General features: G+C 47.5%; 1 protein-coding gene and 1 long non-coding RNA gene across 2 annotated transcripts in view; one reads left to right on the top strand and one right to left on the bottom strand.

Annotated features, from left to right (window-relative positions):
- The window catches only part of BMP6 (bone morphogenetic protein 6), a 131,869-nt gene that overhangs the window by 33,321 nt on the left and 73,236 nt on the right, over positions 1-25,312 (top strand). The window lies entirely within an intron of this gene.
- LOC140687637 (uncharacterized) lies at positions 17,819-18,283 on the bottom strand. Its single transcript, XR_012062037.1, has 2 exons — positions 18,111-18,283; positions 17,819-17,946 (listed from the first exon to the last, which is right to left on the bottom strand). It is a non-coding gene; the product is annotated as an uncharacterized lncRNA (long non-coding RNA).

Genomic DNA, 25,312 nt, shown 5'->3' with positions numbered 1-25,312 from the left:
GTCTCACATTTCTCCTTGAGCGGATCAGCTGTAAGATGCCAGCGACGCTTGATGGTTGGCTTGATGTTGGAGCTGCCGGGTGACACCGGTGTGCAGCCAGCAGAAGTCTGTTTTGCAGTCGCGGTGCCCTGGGAGTCTAGAGGGGGCCTTTGAACACCTAGGATGTAGCCCTTAAAACGTGACTGTGAACCTCAGGCCCAGCTTCCCACCAGTGCTCTGCTCTGCAGATACTCCTGTGGGTTCCATGACTCTTGGATAAATAGGCGAGCTTTTAGGAGCCCGTGTTTTGAAGTACAAATCGACTTGAGAACTTGGAAGAAGTTCCCCAGTGTCTTCAGCCTCCACTCAGCAGCCAACTCCAGGGGGAGGAATAACCCAAAAAGATCACAGAGAAATGCAAGCACAGGCATCCCTTTCCTTTGAAACAAGAGGATGGGAAGGATTCATTTCAAAAAAAAAAAAAAGTAATGATAAAGTTTGGTATTTTTACAGAGAATAAGGATTCTCTTCTAGATTATTTTAAAAAGTTTGATGGCAGGGGAGCCCTCTTATGGGAATTTAAAAAAACCCACCAAAAACAAAATTTTCTTTCTGGACAGAAAGAGTTTCAAGAAAACATCTGCCTTTTCTTCTATGTCGGAGACCTTTACCCTCGTCATGTTAAGACACCACGAAGGAGGTTTGTGAGTTTCCTGCAGCGAGCTCCTTACTCCAGGGGACAGGCTGCCAGATATGGAAGTGTGGTTTGTGGCCTGTGACAGCCAGGCTGGCCCTCACGTGCCTGGGCAGGACCTCTGACGCACTCACAGAGCTGTCCATTCCCTTGTGTCCAAAAAGCGGGGACCCCGTCTGTCTGCTGTAAGAAAATGTTAGGTTCAGATGGACACGCAGGTGTGGCCTGTTGGCCCTGCTTAGAGGAAAAATCTATGTCTGTCTATAGAGCAAATGATTCAAGGTTCCCCTCCGCGGCCACGTTCTCTCCGCCCACCCTCTTGGCTCACGACGGTGGCCGATTATAACTGGACTGCAAGGTCGAATATATTGTGTAGTCTGGAGAAGGAGATGCCAGAAGAAAAGCTCTGCTTGGATCGAGCGTGTGTGTCCTGCGTTCATTTCGAGTCCTGTAAACAAACACAGCTGTGGAGTGGAGGCTCTGTCCTCAGAAACGGTGCAAAAACACCGCGGTGCCCTGCCAGAGGGACCGCTGCGGGGGAGAGGAGCTCCATGACCCGGCTCCGCAGGAGCACCCTGGGCCCCGGCGTCTGCTGCGCGCGCGGGAGGCGGGGGTGGGCGCAGGAGCCAGGCTGTGTTTGCAGCTGAGGCCGTTCGAGCGTTTAGAAGGATTAGTGTGGGGAGGCTGTCGGGGGACGGGAGTCTGACATTTCATCTGCTTTCCTTGAATTAAGCCTCCGTTTAATGTTCAGGCCGTGGGCTGTGCTTCTCTGGAGGTGATGAAAGGGAACCTTCCTCTTTCTCCACTTCCTCTTGTTTTAAAACAACCTGCAACTTTGAGAAAAAGGCCTTAGAAATTCGTGGGCCCAGGGGCCTATCTTTTATACATATGGCCTCAGGACTAGTGTTCTTGTTTGTTAACTTTATTTTTTATTGAAGTGTGGTTGGTTTACAATATTAGTTTCAGATGTACAGCAAAGCTATTCAGTTATACATACACACACACATATATATTTTTCAGATTCTTTTCCATTGTAGCATATTATAAGAAATTGAACATAGTTCCCTGTGCTCTACAGTAGGTCCTTGTTGTTTACCTATTTTATATATAATAGTTTGTATCTGCTAATCCCTAATTTGTCCCTTCTCCCTCCCCACTTTGGAAACCATAGTTTGTTTTCTATGTCCATGAGTCTATCTTTGGTTTGTAAGTAAAATTTGTATCATTTTTAGATTCCATATATATGTGGTATCACATGATATTTGTCTTTCTCTGTCTGACTTACCTCACTTAGTATGATAACCTCTAGGTCCATCCATGTTGCTGCAGATGGCATTATTTCATTCTTTTTTATGGCCGAGTAGTATTCCACTGTGTATACATATACCACAACTTCTTTATTCACTCACGTCTTGATTGACATGTAGGTTGCTTCCATGTCTTGCCTATTGTAAATAGTGCTGCTATGAACATTGGGGTGCATGTATCTTTCTGAATTATAGTTTTCTCTGGATATATGCCCAGGTGTGGGACTGCTGGATCATATGATAACTTTATTTTTAGTTTTTTAAGGAACCTCCATACTGTCCTCCATATTGGCTGCACCAAACTACATTCCCACCAACAGTGTAGGAAGGCTCCTTTTTTCATGGAACCTATCTGTTATAGCTGTTCCCACTAAGACTAAATCTTGGACCACACTCTTGTTTTTCCCCTTTACTGCATACACTTAGGTTTATGGTATGACAGGTGAGATACTGTAACACAGACCAGGCTGTCATGAGGCACGTCATGATCTGAACCGATGACATTACATGGAGGTCAGATTTCTGTGGTCTGGTTGCCACCACATTCTTATTGCTGGAATTGGAGGGCCCCCAGCTGTAGGGAGGCCCAAGGCAGACTAAGACAGTGAAGCCAAGAAGGGATTTATTTTGTGCCTGGAGGTCTTGTCACCTTGGCCATTGACAGCCGAGGGGTTCTATCCCTGCCTTCGTTGAAGGGACTTGTGTTAAATACTTCCTGTGTGCAGGTGAGAAGTTGACTTTGAGACCAGATCTTCTCTCCACGGTGGGAGACTTGCAACACATTTGGATTTCGTCTCATCCCCAGTCGCCTTCTTCTCCTCTTCCTCCTTGCACTATCATTCTCAGTGAGTCACTGTCCTTGGCTCCTGGTTCCTTTAAAAAGGGATCATAGCTTGAACTGTTAAAATGGTTTGACTTGGATAATTGGCGTCCCTCCAGAGTCCAAATCCAGCCTTATTCCTTAGCGGTTCCTTGGGGTTGTTAAGACCGATCACCCACTGTTCTGTGGATGGTTTTGCAGAGACCAGTGTTGGGCACACCCTGCAGTGGTCAGCTGGACAAGCAGAAAGGAAGTGTTCCAAGTGTTAGGGGTGACTGTCACCAGGAGCTCCAGCTGCAGGATGAAGGTTTGGTCAAAGCCACACAGTGTCCTGTTTCAGTCTCCCTGGGATGCATCTCACTCCCTTTTGTTATAAGACTGTGTTCCCCTGACAGAGGGCACCCTGCAGAATGTCCCTGGAGCAGGCCCGTCTTGAGACCTGAAACCCTGGAATTTCCCAGTGATTAGTCTCCGCCCCTCCCTCCTAGTTGGGTGAGTTAGCTGCTTGGCACAGGGATGCCTGGGGTTGTGGGTTTATTTCTCGTAGAGGCCAAGCTAGTTTCTCAGAAGGGGGAAACCTGAATTCATTCCAACGTGGTCATTTTACCTGCATCTCAGGCTTATAGGAAGGACGGGGGTAATGACATCAACTGCAGCTCTTCCAGGTTGAGAGAAGAATCACCCCATCCCCTCCACAAAACAAACAACGTGGGTGGTCAGTCCTTGCTCGGTTCTGTTGGTTCAAGTAGGTTAACTATTCCACGGTCCCACCTCATGTCAGCAAGAACACGTGAGTTCATCAGAAGCACCCTTTAACCCAAGTCCATTCCTCACCGTGTCAGCATCAGCACCTCCCGAGGCGAGGGACCCAGGTTCCTGTTCTTGTGTGAGCTCGCCGGCCTGCCCCCTTCGGCTCGTGCCGGTGGGTGGCAGGTGCACTTCCCGTTGCTGCTGTGACAAACCACCAGCAGATGAGTGACTGAACGCCCGCTCATCCCCGGCCAGTCCTGCCCACCAGGGCCCTGGCCTGGGGCTGGTTCATCCTGGGTGTCGGCCAGGCTGTGTTTCTTCAGGAGGCTCTTGGGGAATATATGTTTCCTTGCTTTGTCCAGCAAAGGGGCCCCTTGTGGCCCCTTCCTCCATCTTCCTCTCTCTCTCTCTGTCTCACCCTTCCTCATCACCTCTCCTCCACTCCTTGGTGACTGTAGAGCCTATCCCACAGTGGTAAAGGCCCCAGCGCGTGCTGTCAGTGATGGATGTATTGATTAATGATGAGACCCATGCAGGGGACCAGACAAACGTAGTCAGAGAGCGGAACTTTCTCTCCCTGTGGGTGGGGGCGTGGCAAGACAAGGCCCAGACATGCCGCGGTTTATTGATTGACAGCGAGGATGATAACTGCCAACCGGACCAAGCCCTGGTGTCCCCCCGCTGGTCTGTGTTCTCCTGGGGGGCTGCTGCCCCGGGAGTCACGCTATAACCCGGTGGCCAGGCAGACCCGGAGCTAGAATGCAAGAGCCAATTAGATTTCTTAAATCGAGGTTCTGCCGGCAATCCCGGGGCCAGAGCTCCTCTAACTCTGGACGTGCCTGGGTAGGACCTGTCTGTCTGGCTCTCTGGGCCCCTCCTTTTAAGATCCCGTGGCCAACAGGTGACAGGCGCCCCCTCAGCTTGCTGCTGATTAGCTCATTCTTAATTTTTTCTCTAGGTATTTTATAGAGCATTGATCTGATTACTCTCATGCCTTGCAAGCCTGGGAGCCAAACTTTCTCTTAACTGGATTCATTATGGGCTGATTTAAAAATTTCATTTTCCAAGGGCAATGTTCTCTTATTTCAGATTCCCAGAGGGGTTTCTCACTGTAGCCCTGGTGTGCTGGTCACAGTGGGGAAAATGACAAAAGAAAGATACTTGGAAGAACCTAGATTCTCAGTTTGCGTCGAATTTTGCTCAACGGATGCTGTTTCTCTAGTTCCCACGTGTGCACCGCCTTTCACACTTGCATGGTTTCCTGTTTCTGGGGGTGGGGGAGGGGAGCTGAGATGGTGGTGGTCCTGGGGCCAGTGTGGGGCGGTGGCTTCCTGACTGCCCCGCTGACAGCCCGGCAGGCAGGCGGTCCTGGGGTGTGGTTCCTTCCAGAGCCTGCATCTCCAGCTCTTCTGCTAAGTTTACAAGCATCTCTTTGCCTGAATTCAGATCCTTTTTGCTTCAAGTTGCTCAGTCGGCTCTGTTATCTGCAGTCGCACCCTGACTTTGCAGAGGAGTCCCTGCCTGGATTGCAGAGGAAGCAAGCTTTGTGTTCATGTGACTATTTCCACTTTCCCTTCTCCTTTTCTCCCTCCTTTCTTCCTGCCTTCTTCCTTTTTTTTTTAATTTTAAATTTTTTGGGGGGGGATTTATTGATTAATTGATTGGAGGAACTGGGGATTGAATCCAGGACTTCATGCGTGCTAAACACCAGCTCTATCACTGAGCTATATTCTCACCCCCCATTCCATTCTTTTTTTTTTTTTCTTTTTTGGATTAAACTTTTTACTTTGAAGTAAGTTGAGGCTTTTCGGAAAGCTGTGACGCCATGTCTGTTAAATGGTTTGAACGAATTGGATGAAAAAATTTATAGCCGTGTGCATGTTTTGCAAGAGCAAAACCTGAAACCTACATCTTCCTCTCCAGAAGAAAAGCATTTCCAAAATCCTGGGGAGAGAAAGGAAATCTGCTGAAGGAGCCCCAGATCGGGGTCTTGCTCAGTTTACGGACACGCTGTGTGAGGAGCACGTGGCTCGAGTAGCGAGGATGTGCCCCCGGGGTGGGGTTCCTGCCGCACGGCTCCCCCGGGCCCCGGTACTGAGACTGCGCTTTGAACAGCATGTTTTTGTCATAGTTTTCTGTGCAGGTGCTGATGGCATCACTTAGCTCCGTGGATCCGACGTCCTGACGGAGATGAGTAATTACAGCGGGGCGTGAAAACAGTCAGTAACCTTGCGCGTCGTGGTCCAGTGGACTGCACGCGGGTGCTGCTGTGGTTCTGTTCTGGAGACGCTGACTGCTTGAAAGGATGTCAGCAGATGTTTCCAAGAATGTGATTGTCTTCAAACAATTTCAAAACATTTGTGTTAAAAGCTTCAGTGGCAGGTTTAAGGCCTGGGCCAGGCCCGGGTGGAGGGGTGTTGTAGGAAACAGACTGGAGTTGGAGACAGGAGTGTTGGGTGTAAATCCTGAAATCTTAAGCTTCAGCTGAGTCATTTAGCAACTCCCGACCTCCGTTTTCTCTCTTGAGGGATGATAGGGGTTGAATAGATCCCTGTGGTGTCCTTTCTGGCTTTAAATGTCTCCATCTGTAAGTTATTCCTGGCCCCTGTGGCTGCCACCCTAATAGTGTTGTTGCCTAATTTATCCTTGGGTGGCTCCACTGCACACAGTAGGTGGGTCGTGCCCCGTGGCTGCTGAGTTCGGAGTGTTCTGACGTCTACCCACCCTGATGAGTCTGAGCTCAAGCTGTAGCTTACAGGTGTTTAAATTGGCCCCAATCCACTGTGTTGCCCTCACAGAATACGGCGCAGTATATCCTCCATGCATTCCCCAGATCCTAGGAGGCTGTTTCTTCCTTGTTATTGTCATGAACCAAGAGCCTGAGGCCCACGGAGAGGAGTACTCTGTAGTGGGCTCTCACCGTCATTGCCAGAAGGCTGTCAGCATTAGGTTCAGACTGTGGAAAGTTCCAGTGTTTTGGGTGCCGTGTTGCACTTTTATTCATTCACTTATGTATTCCACAGATATTTATCAGGTGCTTTTTAGGTGCCGGACAGGATGCCAGGGGATACAGGATGGACAGAGCTCTTGGTTCCTGGGCCAGAGGACAAAGATAGAAGATAAATATCAGCCTTGACCAGAAGGCACATCCTTGAGGGTGGGGTAGGGCCAAGGATAAATTATCCTGGATCCTACAGGTGAACACAGACTCAACTAGAGACCAAAGACAGCTGGAGGGCATTGAAGTAAGACGGGTAATTCCATTGCTGTCACTGCCTTGGTAGGTACCAGGGGTAAATATAAGATGGAAAGTCCACAACACCCTTCTCAGTGAGAGTCAGCCACCGGGGCGAATCACCACTCCGTTCCCTGGTGTCCCTGTCACTAGGGGGCAGGTGGGGGGAGAGAGGCCCTTGTGTGGGGCCTGAGCAGTGATTCTGTTTCGCTTGTTTTCGGAACACTTGCTGAACCTCTGTGGTCACGGCGTTAACACACATTGTATTTTCTTTTTTCAAGAAAGGATTCCAAACACTTTAAAGGATTTATTTCCACAAGACTTAAAGTCGTTTCACGTTAAGCGACGTTGTGAAATTCTAAGAAATGTTGTTGTATTTTTCTTGAAAAGAAATGGAGTTCTTCCCGCCCCCGCTGACCCCAGTAATACTAGCTCAAGTGCTATAAAAACTACGAGAAGGAAGGAGCAAAGGGTGTCCGGTGAGTAAGTGCCGATGATTTTTAGAATCGGGGTGGCGGAGCTGGGCAGGGAAAAGCATTGAGTGTGCAATTCCAATGATAATACTTCGGAGGTGGTGGAGGTTGACAGCATGTATTAGTCAGTGTTCCCCAGAGAGACAGAACCAATCGACTGTGTGTATGTGCGTGTATATAGAGAGAGAGCGAGAAAGAGATTTGTTGTAAGAAATTGGCTCACGTGAATATGGAGGCCGGCCTGTCCAGAATCTGCCGACACAATGTCCCAATTCAAGACCAAAGACTGGAAGCTGTTGTAGAACCAGGAGGAGCCAATGTCCCAGCTCATCAGGCAGGAAGAGCTGGTGTTCTCGTTGCTAGACATCAGGAAGGGTGGGGGGTCTGGGGGAGAGTTGGCCTTTTGTTTCATTCACATCTTCAGCTGGTTGGACGTGGCCCACCCACATTAGGGAGGACAGTCTGCTTTACTCATGCTACTGATTTAAGTATTAAGCTCATCTCCAAACACCCAGAACCTCACAGAAACCCAGAATGTTTGACTAAAATCCGGGCACCCCAGAGTCCAGTCAAGTTGATATACCAAATTCATCATCAAAGAGCTTATCTAGTTCAAAGAGGTGGTGCATGGCCTAGGGTCCCACTGCTGTCAAGTGTCAGGAACTGGAATAGAATCCAGATCTCCTATCTAGGGTTCTTTCTACCTCCTGCTTCCACAGGAGAACGTATCTGAAGGATTCCAAAGGTACAGAGGATCCCACAGCACATCTTCTCAGACCCTCAGTTTTCCTCAGTGACAAAGACCTTAAGACATTTCTTTATTAAACCAAGCATGGATAGATTGTGAAACACATTGGAAATTCCAATGAATGTTTAAGATAAGGCATGAAATGTTCATTTCTGGACCTCTAGCTAAGCTGGAGATATCTGGGTCATAAAACTTCTTTTTTCTCTGCTCCAAGGAACACTGTGGTGGAAAATTTTGAGAGTCACTGGCCTGCTGAAGTGACCTCAGTGGCTGTGGAGAGCCAGTTTGTATTCTGGAAAGGCATGGAGCATCCACAGCTGCCACCAAAGGCCTAAGATTTTTTTTTCCCCAAATGTCTTGCATTTTCTCAAAAAATCATGCAACTTTTGCTTTTTGTCCAGAATATACCTTGTTTATTTGTAATGTAAGGTAATGTTTTGAGTTATCTCTTTATGAGTAAAATGGACTCCCGAGGAAGTAGGTACACCCTTAGCCTATAAAGCTGACGACTCATTGGCAGAGAGTCTAGGGCTCATGTCCCGCCGTGGGAGGAATGTGGGAGGTCAGCTCTGCTATTGTCACCTTCCCATTACCTTGCTTCCCCAATCAAAAATGATCTTTGCCTGGCATTCAGACCAGATTAGCTCATCTTCATTATTGGAAATGAAATTGATAATGTTCCACATCAACTCTAATGACTTAGTTCAGTATAATCTCTCCTCCACAATTCTAAAATTGAGGTAAATGGGGCAACAAAAAAGGCATCACCATTCATCATCTCTTAAGAAGAACTTATATGCATCTTAGTTTCTTAACTTTCAAACCCATTCTGCTCACATTAGGATGAAATAGCACTTCAAATAGAAGACTTCCATGTTTTCCTTTAATTTAAAAGATATCAGTTAAAACATTGGACAATGCCCTAATTTGTTACATTAGCCAAGGTGGGAGAACCAAAGTCAAGTTTTACAGTGCTTGGAAATGAAATGGCTTCCTTTTGAGGGGTGGTTACCCAAGTTGGTTAAGCAAAATTCAGAGCTGAAATAAGCAGTTGAGTCATTGTGATAGTTGCCTAAGTTATACGTGAAGATGTTGACATAACTTCTCACACTGCCTCCTCCATTTTTTCACTTCGGTCAAGAGCTTTAGCTAGTTGGGACTTGACTGGGGTATTTTAAAAATTGAAATACAGTTGAGTAACAATGTGTTAATTTCTGTGTACAGCATAGTGATTCATTTATACATATATATTCCTTTTCATATTCTTTTTTGTTACAGGCTGTTATAAGGTATTGAATATAGATCCTTGTGCTATGCAGAAGGACCTTGTTGTTTATCTGTTTTATATATAACACTTAGTATGTGCAAATCCCAAACTCTCAATTTATCCCTCTCCTCACCCCCCCCCCCCAGTAACCATAAGTTTGTTTTCTATGTCTGTGAGTCTGTCTCTGGTAAATAAGTTCATTTGTGTCATTTTCTCTAAATTCCACATTTAAGTGATATTGTATGGTATTTTTCTTTCTCTTCCTGGCTTCACTTAGTATGATAAGCTCCAGGTTTATCTGTTGCTGCAAATGGTATTGTTTCATTCTTTTTTATGGCTGAGTAGTATTCCATTGTGTGTGTGGTGTGTGTGTGTATATATATACACTCATATACATCCATCCATCCATACACACACACACACACACAAAACAACTTCCTTATCCATGGACTGGAACATTTAAGAGACTCTCATAGAGACATTGATATAATAGAAGATATATTAACAGAAAGTAACATAACACTAGGTTTTCTTCTTTACATATATGCCTTGTTTTCTTGGGTCCCCAGAAAAAAGGATGGTGCCCAAGGAACCCCTCCTTTTTATTTCATCAGCAAGTCCCCTGCCCACTTCCAGTCTTTCTGGAGGAAGAACCTCACAGTGTCAGGTTAGTCACTAGGGCTGTTTCTTCAGAGTGATTTTCTCCTCCAGATTTGTTCTTATGACTCATTTCCCAACTCTACAGTTGATTCTTGTCAAATTAAAAGAGTGTTAAGTGCAGTATGTTTAGATGCTGTGCTTCACATTAACGTGTTTATTGATACAGGCAGCTGCTTAGGCCTGTACTCTGATTTCCTTATGATAGTGGAAGTGGAGAGAAAGGGAGAAGGCAGATGGACAGACAGACAGTAGGGTGAGAATCAAGTCCTCATGGATAGTATGGTCACAGCTCAAAACAGTCCCAGACCTTTTCATAGAAGGTCAGGCTCCCCTGGGACCACAAGCCCGGAGGTCATAATCAGAAACTGTGGATGCTGCATAGCTTGGGATGGCCCCTCAGCTCTCTGAATGACAGCCTAGCCTGTGTGTTCAGCAGGACATGGAGCATTTCTGGTGCCCCATCAAGGAAGGGTATCTTCCAGCTGAGGAGGTCATCCTTGGAACTGACGGGCGTCTCCTAGGTCAGGGTACACGGCGAGGTGAAGGTGGGCGGAGTGCTGGCAGGTGGCCCCCGAGTGCACCTCAGCCGTCAGACCATTAGTGCTTACCCTGTGTGTGCACCGCACATGCACGCACACATACACGAACACGTACTTCACACAGGCGGCCATCAGGTTGAGAGTGGACTGTATGTGTTTTTACACATCGTGGTCTTAAAAAATGACACAAGTGATCTGTGAATACCTGCCTTTATCAGGGCACACTCTTCAGAGCCTTCTCCAGCGCCCCTCTCGCTCAGGTCCCTGCCCTGGAACATGGGAGTGCAGGCAGCTCCCTGAGGCCACTTCAGACACAGCGAGAGCCTTGTTTCTTCGAAGACCTCTGGCATCTGCCGGCTTGGGCAGGGAGGCGGGAGGGAGGAGCTGGGCATAGAAGGAGGAACTCGGGCCAGTATTAAAATATAACAAAACAAACACATGGACCTAATGAAGACCTGTATCGTTCTGCCATCATTATATTTTGAATAAACAGGGGAGAAAAAGCTGAAAGTAAAGCGTCAAACCCGAGCAAACACATCAGAACTACCGAATTAGTACCCTGTGCAAACACGCCTTTCTATTTAGAGCTGGACCAGCTCAGGTGACCGTCCTCGGAGGTGGCTCGCCCAGGCAGCAGTGACTTCCAGCCCCGCAGCCCTCCTGGGGCCCCCACCCTTCTGGGACGTGCCTGTATACGTTGGTGTTTTCTTTGGCTTCTAGGACATTAAGGAGCGATGACTTTGCACTTCTGTTTTTCCTCCTTTCCCAAAATGAGTGCTAATAACTTCTATATAAGGAACATTACCTGTTCGTTCAGAAGTCTGGTTACCTGCTCGCATGCAGAGGGGTGGCTCCTCAGCCAACGGTGCTGTTTGGAAAGTACTTTAAATAACATTTGCTGACGGCGGCCGACCTTCAGAGCATGAGACTGTGGGGAGAGGTGTGTCATACAAGATGTGACCTACATTTCAGGGACCCTTATCTCAAAGCAGTGGGAGTTCACGGAGGATAAAAGTACATTGTAGGGAGACAGACGTGTGTGTGTGTGTGTGTGTGTAACTTTCAAACACAAGCATTTTTGACAGCTAACATGTATTGAATACAGTGCAGTGAACATTGTACTGAGTTCTTTTTTTCTCATCTTTTATGTTTTAATTATTTATCTCTTTTTTTATTGAAGTATAGTTGATTTACAGTGTTGTGTTAGTTTCTGGTATAAAGTGTAGTAATACAGTTATACGTATACATTCCTTTTCATGTTCTTTTTTGTTGTAAATTATTACAAGATATTGAATATAGTTCCTGGTGCTCTACAGTAGGACCTTGTTGTTTATCTATTCTGTATGTAGTTGTTTGTATCTGCTAATCCCACACTCCCAGTTTATCTCCCAGCTCTTGCCCTTTGGTAACCACAAGTTTGTTTTCTATGTCTGTGAGTCTGTTTCTGTTTTGTAAATAAGTTAATTTGTATCATTTTTTTTAGATTCCACATATAAGTGATATCATATGATATTTGTCTTTCTCTGACTTACTTAGTATGATTATTTCTAGGTCCATCCATGTTGCTGCAAATGGTATTACTTCTTTTTTATGGCTGAGTAGTATTCCAGTGTGTGTGTGTGTGTGTGTGTTTATGTGTGTATGTGTATATATGTATATATACCACAACTACTCTATCCAGTCATCTGTCAATGGACATTTAGGTTGCTCTGTAAAATAAACAAGGTCCTTCTGTACAACACAGGGAACTACATTCAGTATCTTGTAATAACCTATAATGAAAAAGAATATGAAAAGAATGTATGTATAACTGAATCCCTATGCTGTACACCAGAAACTGACACGACATTATAAATAAACTGTACTTCAATTTTAAAAAAAACTACATTATTAACAGCTAGCCTTGTGCTGAGTACGATGCAGTGAACATTGTACTCCATTCTTTAAATGTGCTGTCTGACTTTACTTCCACGACAACCCTGGAGAAGTTGGTCACCCCCATTTTAGAGATATGGAGCCTGAGGCCTTGGAGAAGCTCAGTGCCTTGTCCAAGTCTCACAGCAACAGCAGAGTCCAGGCGTGTCTGACTCCAAATCCCTTCCCTCGACCACGAGCGGATTCTGTCCCTCTGTGAACGAGTAAACAGGGAGCTGTTTCCTAGACTTTGTTGCGTGGCAGCATGTTTGTAGGTTTCTCAAAATGAGGGACAGGAAAAACTTGAAAGAAGGAGAGAAATTGGAACTGATGTTAGTGCCAGGATTTCGGACCTAGAAGAAAGTTTGAGATCATCTTGTTCTCACCCTGCTCTGTTTTACTGGAGTTTGGTTCTATGAAGTGCCTTCCTAGATTCCATGAGCGAGTCAGGGCCAGACCTTGTCTTGAGTCTGGGACGCCAGACTCTTGCTCCTGATCTATTATTTCTCCCCTTCATTTGGTATTTAGTCACCTTCTTGCCTTGCTGATGATCCTCTCTATTCATGTCTTATGTCTTCAACAAGATTAGAAACATTCTGACAGCAGGTCCTGCCCAACTTCTCCCCAGGCTCATGGTCCAGCACTTCAAACATGTAGGTATTCAGATACTTGTGACTTTAATGTAACATTATGCACGCCAGACCACTTGGGGAGTATTTCCTGGCTCTGGTGCTGGTGGGTGGATTATCTTGGAGATTTCTGGATCCCTGTGGGTCTCCCTAAGGAACTGGGCAAGAGGAACCCAAGTGCTTGCCTTACCAGGCAGGTTACAGCCCAGCAGGTGTCGGTGATGGGCGCCAAGTGGCAGACACTGCTTTCCAGTGTCATGTCCGAAGCACCAAGTTACTGGGGCGCCTCCTGGGGGAGGCTCCACTCATCACCTCCACTCCTCACCTGAGTGGATTTCATTGCTAATGAGATTTTTTTAAATTGAAGTTTAGTCAGTAACAATGTGTCAGTTTCCGGTGCACAGCATGATGTTCCAGTCATGCATATACACACATATGTTCATTTTCATATTCTTTTTCATTAAAGGTTATTACAAGATATTGAATATAGTTCCCTGTGTATACAGAAGAAACTTGTTTTTTAAAATCTATTTTTGTATATAGTGGCTAACAATTGCAAATCTCAAACTCCTAAATGTATCCCTTCCCACCCCACTTTCCCCCTGTTAATGTGCAAATAGTGTACTTCTTAAGAGTGGGAATAAGACGTTGTTACCCTTCCATAGAGCTCTGTCTTGTCCAGCGTGTTCTCAGGTGCATGGTTTCACTTCACCTGCAGTGTGTCCTGGTGAGGGCGTCAGCCCCATTCGAGAGATGGGGACGCCGAAGCGGAGAGGAACCTTTAAATGGCAGAGATGCCGTCTGAGGTCAGGAAGGGACTGATGAGAAACAGCCTTTTCCTGGTGCCTCCTTGGTGCTCGCTGTGTCGTCTTGTGGTGTCTGGGGAGAGTGTTTGGGCCCTCTGGTCTTTCCTCCCTGAAACCACAGGCTGCCTTTGGGAACCCATTTGCAGCCGTGGTTCACCTCAGCCTACCTCCCTTCACGGGCTGCGTGCGGCTGAGTGAGTGTTTGAGTTAGGTGGAGTCTAGATAGCGCACACACCCAGGCGTTTATTTCTGTGCCGTTTCTGCTTGAGTGGGGATGAGCTGTCATGACCTATTCCAGGAGAGCCGAGATGCCCCTGCCTTTGTGATGTGTCTCTGTGACCAGTTTAATTCCGCGTCTCCTGGTGTGTGTGTTTCTGGTACCAGGCTGTCCACCCACCACAACGGCACTTTTGATTCTTTTTAAAGAACTAAGGAAGACCCTTCAGACTCTTTTATTAGTGTTTCTGAATCCTTGAATTAATCGGAATCCGCCTTCTACGTCCTGAACAGCACCGACTTAGTCAGGAGTCAATAAGTATTTGTTAAATGTGAGTGAGACATTTGTATTTTTAACCTGTACCCTTAGCAGCTTTCTTATCCAAAGAGTACACAGCAGTCCCCTCTTATCCATGAGTTCACTTTTGAAGGGTTCAGTTACCAAGGTCAGCTGCCATTAGAAAATTATAGATGGAACATTCCATAAGTAAACAGTCCACAGGTTTCCAGGCGTGCTCCGTGCTCAGCAGTGTGGTGACACCTTGTTCCGTCGCACCCGAGATGTGAATCTTCGCGTTGTGTTCCGTGTGTTCTGCCTGACGGTGGAGTATCAGGTTGACGGTGGTGTCATCTCAGTGTTTGCATTCAAGCCATCCTCCTTTTACTTAAGGATGGCCTCAGCGTGCACAAGGAGGGACGCTGGCCATTCGGATGTTCTCTTGCGGTGCCTCACGTGTAAACTGAGCTTCATCGTGGGTGTGTCTGTGCAGGAAAAAGCGTCGTATATGTAGGGTTCCGTACGCCGCGTTTTAGGCGTCCACGGGGGAGCTTGGAACGTAACCACCACAGATGGGGGGTGGGGCTGACTATGACACATTAGGTGACTGTCTTTTATTTGCCGCAAAGTTGTCAGTAAAGCTACTTCCACTGCTGTTTCAGCCCCTTCTCTCAAATGCTTAGCACTCAATAGTCAGGAGACAGTTTGCATTCTATTTAATCCTCACCAGATTTCTATAAAGTGAGTACAGTCCCCCTGCAGGATCCATGGGGGCTTGGTCCCAGGATCCCCCAGGGGTATCAGCATCCATGGATGCTCAAGTCCCTTTTATAAAATGACAGCATTAGTGTGTAACCTCCCTAGAGGACTTATAACACCCAATACAATGTAAATACTATGTAGAGAGTTGTAAACAGAATGGAAATGCTATGTAAACAGTTGCCAGTGTGCGGCAAATACAAGCTTTGCTGTTTGGAACTTCCTGGAGCTTCCCCCCACCCCAGTATTTTCTATCCGTGGTTGGTTAGATCTGTGGATGTGGAACCTGCAGATGTGGAGGGGCCGGCTGTACTGTTGTTACTCTCATTCCCACTCTGCCGTGAAGGAACCGAGGCTCAGAAAGATTAAGTCACGTGGCCAGTACGTGGTGAGCCCCTCGCTCCTTCGTCAGCACCACGCCGCGCTGTCTGCCGGCCACCAGGCCTGCGTGGTGTGGGCCAAGACCGTGAGCTGGTCCACTGTTACTGTATTTGTACAGATTCAGACTTGGTGAGCACATGCATGGAGCATCGGCGGGGGTCGGGGTGGGGTTGGGGGCGTGTGTACAGCAGACAAAGCACGGTCTTATCATCTCACAGGCCTGGCTCAGAATCCTGGTTCTGTCACCTGTGGATGTAGCATGTTATTTCCCCCAGTCGCATCTCATTGATTCATTTGTTCATTTAGCAGATGCTTACTGAGTGCCTGTCAAGTGCTAGGGACTGTGTGGGAGGATGCAGTTAAATAAAAAACAGGCATGGTGTCAGCCAAGGAGCTTCAGTGCTGACAGTGATGGACCGAGGTAAGTGACTGGAAGGAGAGAAGCTGTGAACTGGAACCAGGAGTTAATGCTGGGACAACTGGTGTCTGGTCAAAGGCATGGGGGCGGCAAGTGAGGAACTTTTGAAGAACTGAAGGATGGGGAGTAGATGCAAAGTCTTAAGCAGCATTTGGGATTTTAACCTTCAACCCAAGAGCGGTGGGTGGCCCCTGAAAGGTTGAAAGTGACTGGTGGCGGGGGTGGGGGGAGGGCGGCTGACATGATCAAGTACATATTTGAAAAAAAACGCACCATGGGACTGGACAGAAGGGAGCGGGTGGAGTGGATGGGGAGCTGGTTCAGGGAGTGACTGTGGCAGGTGGGTTGAGAAATGGTGGCTTGAATGGCAGAAGAGATGGAGAGAAGTGGGTGAACTTGAGAGTGATTTCAGAGGTGCACCGACAGGACCTGGTGATGGAGGAGACACGAGGGGGGGGGCGTGTAGATGAGGACGCACTGGTTTCCAGCTTGCAGACCTGACAGAGGGAGAGTCACTTATTGAGGTAGAGAACGCTGGAAGCCTAAGACACTGGGTGGGTGGGAGATAGATTATCGTTTGGGTTGTGATCGTGTTGAGTTTGTGGTGTCTTGGAGCCATGCAGGGGAAATTGCTGAGCACGCCTTGGTGCTGGAGTTCTGGAGTGTGAAGGAGAGAGGTGGGGTAGGGACAGAACCCGGTGCCAGCAGTGTGTGCAGGTAACCGAAGCAGTGGGTGTCCATGAGCGTGCCCAGGGGACAAGTCCAGAGAGAGGGAGAGAAGGCGGCAGAGCATGGAGGCTGCAGAAGAAACCGAGGAGCAGCCTGGAGGTCAGAGGAAAACCAAGGGCACTGAGAAGAGGGTGTGCCGAGAAGGAGGCAGTGGTGAATGGCTTCAAATGCTGCTGAGAGATCACAGGACGAGAACTTAAAATTGTCCATTGAGTTTTGCCACGTGGAGGTCCTTGATTCCTGAGATTCATTTGATGGATGGATGCGGGCAAAAGTCAAACTGGGGTGAGTGAGGGTGAAAAGAAGAATCAAGAAAATGCAGACATGGTCCAGACAACTTTCATGAAATCTGGGTTGAAGTGGAGAAGAGGGGTAGGTCTGCACAGGAGAGGGGGGAACGCAGAGGGGAGTTTGTGTGGTTGCAATGGGGAGAGAGGCGTGTGTTTAAGTTGTCCCTGGGGAGGACCTAGGTGAGGGGGAGTGGCTGACTCTACAAGGGAAAGATTAGGTGATGGAGAAGATACAGTGTAAATGTCTCTCTCGTAAGCTAACTATGAAAATTAAATGGGATCGCATGTTAGTTCTCAAAACAATTGTTGTTCTCACCCCTTGTGCTGTTACACATTTTTATTGGATTCTAAGCTTCCATCTTTCTGGTCTGAAAAGTTCTATTTTTACTTGATTCCTCTTTGCCACTTACTTCCTTTAGGTAGAAAAATGGTTTCTTTCAATGTTCATTCTTTCTAATCTTTTTTCTTCCTCCTAAATTCAGAATTTTTTATTGTCCAGTAAGTGGATATAAACATTATTTAGCAAGGTGGGTAAGCCATCTAGTATGTCATATGAAATTTTTAGTTGCCTTTATTTCTAACCTTCACGCTCAGTAATGCGTGTCATGCGATAAAATGTTCTTTCCTCTGTCCCAACTTGCTTTTGTGATTGTTGACATTTTTTGCATTTCATCACTAGATGTATGACTCATCTTCCTGTATCTCCTCCTGTTTATTATCTAAGTCAGTCTCTTTTTTAAAAAGGAAATATGAGAGTTAGTAATCTTCAGTGCCAATTTCTTTTAAAATGAATTGGCTATCTTCAAGTATAGCGCCGTGGGTCTGGTGTATATGTCTGGAGTGTGTGTTCGGATCATGTGCTAGTAACATGTTTAAACTGTTGTCACAAGGATTTATTGCATAATAAAGCTTTTCTGTGCCAGGATACATTTTTTAAAATTTATGCCTCAACGCAGATATTTTCCCCAGGGTTCTTGTTCCCTCTTCTCATGGACACATTTGGCGAAATTCGCCTTTTCTGGGAAGGTCCTTTGAACTTTAGATGACAGCGTTTGCTACGGGCGTGGGGGAAGATCAAACAGAAGAGAAGGAAGTGGAGTGAGTTGATCTTGGAAGAAGTGGGAGAAATCTAGCGCAGTAGGACGCTAGCCCTGAGCTTACAGGAACAGCAGAGGGAAGGAGGGACCCGCTGTCCCCACAGGAACGGGTGGCTTCCTACCTCGGATCTCCAGTTCCACGGCCACTTCCTCCTTCCCGGGCTCCAAAATGTGCTGAGGATGTGGAGGAGGGTTTCGTTTTTTATTACGGTTGGAGCTGGACTTTTCAGCGCAGGAAGGGGAGGCCCCTAGAACCATCTACCACCTACTCAGCGAAGGGAATCACTGATACTTTCCTGCCAAACCAAGAGAGGTAGTCATGGAGACAAGAGAGTTTAGATGAATTCTGGAGGAAACAGATTTCCCCCCTGGACACCTGTTCCGGGCAGCTGGAGGAGGGCCGTCAAGGGTTAAGACCGTGGTGGTATACCAGATAGCCTTCTGTGATGATCTGTTTTCAGTATTTTCTGTTTAATGTGTTTGAAAACATTTTATTTATTTAAAAAATCGTTTATTTTGTTTGGGGGAGGAGGTAATTAGGTTTATTCAATTGCTTATTTGTTTTAATGGAGGAGCTGGGATTTGAACTCAGGACCTTGTAGGTGCTAAGCACACGCTCTACCACTGAGCTAGGCTCCCCCCCTCCTTCAGTATTTATATAAAATCAGTGCTTGTCTCCTACCCCTGATGCTACAGAGGAAAAGAGGCTAACAGGCTTACTGGGTTTGGCATTCTTCAAATAAATGTTTAAACAAATGCAAGGCATTATTGCTGTAGTTGACACGATGATAGCGCTTCAAGAGTGATGCTCAATTGTCTTGTTTCTCTTCATTTCTCTTCATGGGTCGCAGCCCTGAGTCCTTGTTAGGCGCCTCCTTGGTAAATGAGAGAAGGGGTCTTTGTGTCTGAAATTCAGAATTGCCACTTCGTAAAATTGGTGTGTTTATTATGATTTTATAGCGCGATTGTCTCTTTGAGAGGCAGTCAGTGGGGAAAGCCCTCTGTAGCTGATGGGGGCGGGGTGGAGGTGGGAGGAGGGCGCCTCTTTTGCGTTCAACCCCAGTTGCATCTCAGGCTATGAAAGGAATAAACAGGGGGTGCAACGCAGCAATCTTCTTCGACTCCTCCCCTGCCTGCTGCTGGCAGAGGCGTGAGGAACAGCCTCATATTTTGTTGTGTCTTGCAGGCTGCTCTTGCCTGAAAAAATAGTCTGTTTGTGGAGGGGAAGGACGTGGCTGAAGAAACACTTGTACATAAAACAGCTGTTAAATGAATCTCCACACACTGAGATCAAGAGAACGTGAAGAAATATGTCCTTCCAAGGACCCTTTTGCCAACTTGGAGCCTCCTTCAGAAAATAAATACAGCCACGCTACAAGTTTCTGGTAACTTAGTTACTGAAAAATAAATCGAGCTACTCAGACCCCGAACTTGATTAAAAAAAAAAATCTCTGAATTCTATTGCAGTGGTGCAACTGAAGCCAAGGGAACTATGCAGAAAGCTTCTTTACCCTGTTGTTCGTGAAGGGGCCCCAAGGAGTCCCGGAAGGGCACAGCGCAGAAGCCACGGCTTCCCAGTGGAGGGAGAGCAGGTCCCCGTGGGTTTGGCTCTTTAAACTTCACCCACGACGAGACAGTGTTACCAGGTTGTTGAGTGTTCTCTGCGTTTTTCCTTCTCTGGTGCTTGGTGCTCGGTGGGTGCCGGGAAAACTGGACGGTCCCCTGTCTTAGCACCTCTGGGCACGCCTCTCCTCTGCCTGGCGGGGAACATCGCAGAGGACTGATTGCCTTGGGTGCCAGCGACGCAGTCGGAGTGCTGTTTCTGAAAGATGAGGTCCCTTTAAAACTTCAGGCTCAGGCTTAGAGAATTCTGGTCGTGTGCTACAGATGTTTTACAGTTTATTTCCAAACAGCTGCTTTTCCCTTCTTTAGTCTGTTTTTCTCTCTTATTTTTCCCCCCCAAATAAAATCCCTCCGGAAACCTTTCAGCTCACATCCTTGGCAACGCTTCCTTAGAAAAGGCCCTCTCGCTGCGCCGGGCAGCACGCACCTGAGCAGCACCTGTTGCTGCAGGCCGGCCGTCGGCTTAGCAGGTCGCCGTTCCCTGAGTGAGGAGTGAATGTGTGCCTGTCTCACAAACCTCTGGGGATTCAATCAACCTGGAACAACAGTCCCCCAGTGACAAGGGAGCCCTCCAGTGCACTGCAGGAGGCAACCCCCAAAGGAAAAGGAAAAGGAAAAGCAATGATTTGTAATGCATAACGCTCACTCAGAGGTCAGGCAGAAGAGCCCTGTGCAGGCGACCCAGTTCAGGGGTCAAAGGAAGGATTTCCTTGAGGGGCCACCAACTTGACAGGCTGTCCCTCTTCGAAGTCCACCAGCTGTTAAGCATCCCCAACCCTTCCAGGTAGGAAGAACAGGAATAATTAAGAACCACAGATAATTCCCAAATCTTGGTGATGGCTTTCACAGCCGCCTTTCCTGGTCCCTTTCCCCAGAGCTGCCACATGGAGCTTAGTGGACTAATTTGAGTTCGCCTCCTTCCGTTCCCTTTTCACTGATCCCCTGAGGATAATGAGAGAAGGAAAAGTCCAGTGGAAGAGGGAGGCACTGGGGATTCAGGAGTCAGGAGTTTGGGAAATCGGTCCTTGAATAGCTCGCGAAGTGTGGATCAGCTCATAGTCCAAGGAAATTGTGTTGACTTGTCCTCTTGCCAGCTGTGCATATGCAGAGACACCATCTGTGTTGAAAAACGTGCATGAATCTCTGAAAAGAGTCCACACTGAGTCCATGTCTGAGATGGAGTTACACCTCAAGAACAGTTATCAAGTGTTTAAGGATGAGGTGCTGCGAAGCCAAGAGAGTGAAAACAACCCATGAAGGCGTGTTTGGCCAGCTCTCAAAAATCTTAGACACTTGCAACACAGTCCTTGGCTCGGATGCTGGATTTTTCCCATTCATGCGCTTTTTTGACAGATGAATTGTTGCAGGCTGCGAAAAAGCTCTGAGAGGAATCTGCCAGACTCCTCACTCACTCAGAGCCGGGGATCTCTTTCCTCGCAACCCCGTGAACAAAGCAAGGGCCCGTTTGCTTTCTGCAGTGAGCCGTTTGGCCACTTTCTTGCTCTGTCTGAAAGGGTCAAGGCCTCATTTGACTCTGGCATATTTGTGTGTTGGGTTGGAATGAAGACTCTCAATTTAGTACATATTCGACACTGATAGAACTTTTCTGGAATTCGTATTTCTTAACTCCTATGGAATGTTTATTACTTTCATTATGGTAATAACGAGATGGCTTACCCACCATCCCATTAATCACTTGAGCTTGGCATTTCCCTTCTAGAGTTTGCCTTGCTTTTCTCCGATGGGTGGGCTCACGTTTCTGTCTGGCAGGTTTTATCCACCTTCTGGGTTGCTGACTATGATGGACTGATTCTTTTTCTTCAGAAAAGTCATTTTGATAAAACTACATTGAGCTGTTTCACACGTAGCTTCCTTCACCCCATGTGCAGTAAGTGTGACATGTTGGTAATAAGAGAAACGGATGATTCATGTTTAGCCACAAGAGTGGGCAGCCCCTTGTGCATGGGAAGTTCTCGCCCAAGCCTAGAGTACGTTTCTGGGATCAGTGGAGAAGGATGGAGTCCTGGAGGAAGCCTTTTGCCATCAATCAGTTGAATTTAGACCGTCAGGTATTCTTGGCTGGAGCAGCTCAGAGGCAATAAGTTGAGGGCACGGGAAAAAGAAGAGTCATCATTTGCACCTAATATATAAAGGACTGGGGGTCATGTGTAGTCTTCCCAGCTGGACCCTACATATACTAGGAGTGACTTCAACTTCAAAGAAGAAACACGGCATATATTACTGTATGTACATATTGTACATGGTACAAAATGGGGAAATGATTAGTCACATGCTCCAGATACTGGCCTCCGTGTATATGTAAAGAAACTATAAACCCCTTCCCACATTTTTAAGCCAACAATGAAAGATTCCTAATCGATTTGAACAGTTTTAAAGGTCCATTGTGACAGTGTATATCTGCTTTAAATATATTTTCATCACAGCGTGGAAGTTGGAGATTTTCACATTGGGAAACCGTCCACCATTGTAAAACAAACAGTGGCAAAACCAGTCCTCATGATAAAACAGATCCAGCGAATCAGAAGTGGTCACTGTGGTTTTTTTCTCCCCCCCCAATTTAAGTCAACATGCGTCTCCAAACCACTATCTGACTTCTGAATTTAAAGTCTAAAATATATAGATCAGAAAGGCAGGGACCTTGCACTGAATCTGACACCTGGGGAAATAAGATCCCCCCCACCATTATTATATCCTCTCTCTCTGTTTTATTTTTTTTTTTTAATTTTTTTTATTGAGTTATAGTTGGTTTACAATGTTATGTCAATTTCTGGTGTACAATACAGTTTTTCAGTCATACGTGAATATACATACCTCTCTTGGTTTTAAAGGGAAGTTTTCTGTACTTTTCTCTCCAGGGCTCTCCCTCAGGAGTACATTCTTGAAGGACTCTTGTTCGTTGGCACCCCAGACGTTTCTACGCCCTTGTCAATGTGCTTCAAGATTCTGGAGGGTAGAAAAGGCAGGGGAGGTAGGAAAGGAGAACCAGCGTAATCTCAGGCTCATTGGGTTTAGGAAAGAATTCATATGGAAACTTGAGGTTCTGGAAATGTAATCTACTCTCAAAAACCACCCGTGCTTACGCCCTCTCCAGAAAACCTCTGTCACACCCCCTCCACCCAGGGGTTTGCAGACCCCAGTTGGGAGATGACCGATTTAGAGCACGTGACTCTTAGTAGCCATCTGTGTAGAAAGGTCAAGGAAAAGGGCCTTCATGAACACTGTGGAAAATAAAGTAACCGGAGCATAGATGGAAGTTTAAAAATAGGTAGTAAAGTGCAAAGAAGATGAGACACACGAGGTTGTAGTTCACACGGTCCCTTGAATGGAAAATGCAGGGATATGAAGTTACAGGGGGAGATGGACGGACAGACAGGCTGGCAGATACTCCAGTCTCAGAGGGTAGCTTGCTCCTTGGCGGCCAGTTCCAAAGTGTCTTAACAGCTTCCCTTCTGGAAGTGCTCTGGGCTGGTCATCACTTCCCAGCTTGTAGGATTTCTTCAGAGACTCTCCCTGCTGGACTTTTGACAATGACCCTCTATCTTTTCAAGTTACGGGAGGTTCTTGAGGGCCTCTTCTAACCCTGGCCAGTCTTCAGGGGCCTCACCGGACCTGGGGGTGTTGCTCTCACACCCTCCGACTGGCCCAGGTGGGGGCTGCCGGGCTGGCCTGTGTCCTGTATCCTTTGCTTTCTCAGTGTCACCAGTGCTGGAGGCTTTGCTCCGTGTTTGTCAGCTTGTCACGTGGGGTCATTCCTTCTGTCTGTGCTTCTGAGCAATGCTCTGAGTTCCAGAGGCTGCAAGTATTTTACCAGTCGCCTCACTCAGCCGGGTTTCTGAACCTGACCCACTTGCTGTGATGCTGGCTGAGGACCACACAGGCACAGCTGTCCTTACTGGGGTGTGCGCATGTGTTGATGTATGTGTGTGTGTCTGTTCACGTTTGTTTTCAAGCATTTTCTTCCCATGGTCCCCTCCTCCTGCCCCTTCGATGTTGGGGGAACTTTCCTAGCATCTGGCAGCGAGCATCAGGTCGATGCTGTTTGCAGAGTTGGTCAGTGTTCATCATGGTCCTTGAGGCCTTTGCTGTAAAAACAGAACAAAAGCCACCCAGTTCCTTTCTCAGTGCCTGTAAGATGCCACTGCTTCTCCAAATTCTTCCTGCAGGTCTTCCTGCCTCCACATGTTTAAGCTTCTCTGAGGAACGGCTCTTCCTTTTTACCTTCTGTCCCCCAGAAAAGCTCTAATGCCTTCTGTGCCCCGTTCCAGCTCTACTCGGATCCTCAGATTCATTGATCTTCCTCCCTCTTCCCAGGTTCAGATCCATACCTTTCTGCAGACTCCTTCCCTGGGGCTTGAAACATGCCTGTGGCCATCTGCCCTTCCCAGAAAACCTCCTGGCCTGCCCTCCCCTCCACCAGCACACCGTCTCCTCTCACCTTCCCATCCCTCCCTCCCTCCACTGACACCCCTGTCTGGCTGCTTCCCATCAGAGGAGGGGGGCCTTAGACACATCACCCCTCTGTGTTCACGGCCACTCCCGCCACCCAGTGAGGCTGCTCTGCCGCGTCCTCTTGGCTGTGACTTCTCCTCTGTGTTCACGGCCACTCCTGCCACCCAGCGAGGCTGCTCCGCCGCGTCCTCTTGGCTGTCACTTCTCCCCTCTGGGAGGTATCGGCTTCCCCTGGCTTCTGTGCTGCATGCTCTTGGTCTTTCCTCTGCTCTTTCTGCCTCCCCGCCTCCCTCTGTCCATCCTTACAGACGGCTTACATGTTAGTTCTTTGGGCCCCGCCCTTGGCCCTCTTCACCACTTCTCGCTCTTTGTGGCAACTTCACCTTCTCCCAGGGCTTCACGTTGTCACTGAGCTGATGTCTGTTAAGTCTGCATTTCTAACCCAGAGCTAACTCACTCACTCTCTCTCCAGACCCTCCTAACTGCCCTCCAAGGATCACCCCTTGAAAGTCCCAGGAGCCCCTCAAATTCTACATGCCATTTCTGTTCTTAAGCACATGGGGGAAATATCACCATTGTCTCCCTCTGGGACTTCCAGGAAATTCTCCTTGTTTCTTCCAGCCACCCATGGGACCATATCCGCTCTGCTGTGCACACCACCAGGGGGCGCTCCGTGGGGGTTGTTGCCTCCTAGGGCTCCAGAGGGAAACAAACGCCTGGATCTGCTGCGAGGCCTCGCATCCTCAGCCCCACGCTGTGCCCCAGGCAAAGGCCTGTCCTCGGAGGCCCATGTCAGAGTCCATCCTTTGGCTCTTTTCTATCGCTCTTTGTGTCCCATGACTTGGAAATTTCCTTTTGGGCATCCGGGAGAGAGCGGAGGGAGTCTGGCTCAGCCCCTGTTCATTCTATCAAAACTCTTTACAGAAGGATTTTGACTTTTGAAATTGAAAGACCAAGAGGTGGGCTGTCTTGTCCTCATGCTCTGCTATAATGATTTTTCTGAAATACTGGATTGACTTATGTCAACAGTGGCTCTAGTGTCCCAAGTGGAAAAAGGTCATAGGGCAAAAAGAAGTCTGGGAAGGGGCATGGGGCAGGAACGCTTTAGCTGAAACCTCACAGTGAATTCCGCCACGTTTGCAACAACCCCAGGAGATGACGTTTGCAGTCCCAGGCTGACGACGTGGAAATGAGAGCAGAGTCAAGGACCTGTCCTCTGCTCATGGCCCTG

Source organism: Vicugna pacos, chromosome 20 (genome assembly GCF_048564905.1).
Source record: "Vicugna pacos chromosome 20, VicPac4, whole genome shotgun sequence".
Classification (NCBI taxonomy): Eukaryota; Metazoa; Chordata; class Mammalia; order Artiodactyla; family Camelidae; genus Vicugna; species Vicugna pacos.
Note: the sequence above shows the minus strand (reverse complement) of the source record. Positions and strands in the feature narration are given on the sequence as shown.